Source organism: Gossypium arboreum, chromosome 1 (genome assembly GCF_025698485.1).
Source record: "Gossypium arboreum isolate Shixiya-1 chromosome 1, ASM2569848v2, whole genome shotgun sequence".
In the NCBI taxonomy this organism is placed as follows: Eukaryota; Viridiplantae; Streptophyta; class Magnoliopsida; order Malvales; family Malvaceae; genus Gossypium; species Gossypium arboreum.
Genome location: NC_069070.1, coordinates 4,426,460 through 4,429,502, shown reverse-complemented (window position 1 = coordinate 4,429,502; position 3,043 = coordinate 4,426,460).

Below are 3,043 nucleotides of genomic sequence, written 5' to 3'. Positions count from 1 at the left end.
AAAGAAAAGAAAAATGGGGCTAGGACATTCGGCTATGGTGAATGTATAGATTAAGGTATGATATCATGTAATTCTTTTGGAATTTTTGTGAAGTTGAGTTTGTTTTGATGCTCATAACGTGACCCATGAGTTAATTTTTAAGTTTGTGATGCATGAAACATTCGGTTATGTTCTTATATGTTAAATTGATGATGTTTTGTAGTATGTGAATATAAATAGTTATAGATGAGTATGAATTAAGTAAAAAAAAATTCTATAAATGATTAAAATGGACAAAAATCTTATTTGGCTATTGTGGAGTAAGGTGAAGTTATGTTTAGCTTTTATTTTAACTTAATTGTTAGTAAGTGTTTTATGGATGCCGAATGTGGACTTGAATTGGGAGGTTGATAATTGGTTGTTATTGAGTTATATATATACATTTATATTCGGTCATGGAGGACTTGAGATGAAATTAATTATTGTTTTAGTTAAATAATAAGATTGACATGGACAAACTCAATTAGGTAAATTTTAAAGTCTTAGATTTAATTGGGAGAATTGAAATATTCTAAGAAGTATTCGATTAAGGTATGGGAAATGGAATGTGGAGGTAGGTCGGTTTGTGTCATTGCTGAATGCACTTGATATTAAAACATTGTTTAGTTAAATGTAATTGACATGAAAGGAAATTGAGTTGTCATGTATGTGATAGTGGTAAGAGAAAGTAAATTTTGCTTTACTAAAATTAGATGAATGTTCCATTGTTAATATGAAAATGCTATGTGTATAATTCACCAATGATGAAAGTGTCGTATGATATATGTGTTTAAAATAAATAGAATTTGAGTTATGATGAATTGATAAGAAAATTTAAAATAGTTTAATTGTTTAAATTAAGCTCAAAATCAAAGAGGACCAAGTACGGATAAAGAGAAAGCGAAGGTCGTTGAGTAGCTGATCGGAGCTGTTCGTTCGACAATAAGGTAAGTTCTAGGCAATTATGATTTAGATTACTATGTATGCCTAGAGTACACATAGCTTATGAAATGAAATTTTTTCTATATGTGAAAAAATGTTGAATTGATAATGTGGTATTGAGCTGATGGCATTGAATAAATGTACTTTAGGTATGTATATGTACGAATAAAAAAAAAAGGGGCACTATGTGTGCGAATGGGGCAGCATTATATGTGGGTGTGAAAAAGCTAGTATTGTGTGTGGATGAATATATGTACTATGTGTGCGAAATTATTAATCGAGCACTATGTATGCTAGATCGGGTGTAAGGCACTATGTGTGCGAAATTATTAACCGAGCACTATGTGTGTGAGATCGGGTGTAAGGCACTGTGTGTGTGCGAAATTATTTAGGGAATATGATCGTAGCATGGTGTGAAATAGAATACTGGTTTCTATCATAGGTAATTAAGAAGATGAAATGTGTATGGAATATATATATATATGTATGTATATTTGTCTAAAGATTATGATATAAGTCTTGGAAGAAGAAATAAGAGTATGGAGTTATATGGTAATCATGAATGAACAAAGTAGACAAATTAGATTTAAACGAAGTTCGATTGTTAATTATTTATTAAATTGCTTATGTTTTACTGAGTATTATCTCATTTGAAATTGTTGTTCATTTTTATTTAAATTTTGGATCCGTTGTGCGCTCGGAACTACTACTGAAGTCATTACACTTATCGTCATCTTTTTGGTATCTTTAAAGAAGCTTTAAGTTTTAAATGTGGCATGTATAGGATAGAAAAAACTAATAAAATGAGTTTTGTATTTTTGAGTAATGTAATTATCTTTTTGATGAACCATACGAAAATGGCACACAATCTAGTTTTGTGATCTTATAATGTTAAACATTTTGATAACTAGCATGCGTAATATGAATCAATAATATCTAGTTTTTATATAAGCATTGTGTATTTAGATTTGGTTTCATATGACTTATTGACGAGATAGAAGGAAAATTTAGGTATAATTATAATAGTCATGAAATGTTTATGTATTGATGCTTGAAAATGGTTTAAATAGATGTGGTTATATGTGTATACTTTGATATGAGAAAAGATGTTTATTTTTGGCCTTGTTTAATGCATGTTTAGGTGTATATAAATATATATATCTCTATTATGTCGTGTGGTTGTTTTAGCTTAGAGTAATATGCATAACATGTAAATTTATCAAATCATGAAATGGTATGTTTTATCACATGCATAAGTTTTTGTTAATTGCTAATTCATGTTTGATTATGTCTAAGTTTTAAAAGATAAATTTTGTTATGGGATTGAGTTACAAAGTATGAAATGTAAGGAATATTATTTTGAGTTGTGTTATGTTAGAAAATACCTCGTAACCCCATTCCGGCGATGGATACGGGTTAGGGGTGTTACACAGAGGGTTTTATAGTCTTAGAAAAAGAGGACTATGTTTGCTTGCTTAGAAAGTCCCTTTACGGTTTGAAACAGTCACCAAGACAGTGGTACAAGAGGTTTGATTCCTTTATGACTTCTCATGATTTCAAAAGAAGTAGTTTAGACAGTTGTGTTTACTTTAAGAAAAACAGTGATGGTTCTTTTGTGTATCTACTTCTTTATGTTGATGACATGTTGCTAGCAGCAAAAGATAAATGAGAGATAAGAAAGGGCAAAGTCCAACTAAGTAAAGAATTTGAGATGAAAGATTTAGGACCAGAAAAGAAGATACTTGGTATGGAGATTCTTAGAGATAGAAAAGCAAGTAAATTGTACCTAAGTCAGAAGGGGTACATTGAGAAAGTTCTTTGCAGGTTCAATATGCAGAGTGCTAAGCCTGTTAGTACTTCTTTAGTAGCCCATTTCAGACTTTCATCGGCTTTGTCTCCACAATCAGATGATGAGATTGAGTACATGTCACATGTTCCATACTCTAGTGCAGTGGGATCTCTCATGTATGCTATGGTTTGTTCACGTCCATTTATCATATGCGATCGGTCAGGTTAGCGATACATGGCAAATCCCGGTAAAGAACATTGGAAAGCAGTTCAATAGATTTTAAGATACTTACGA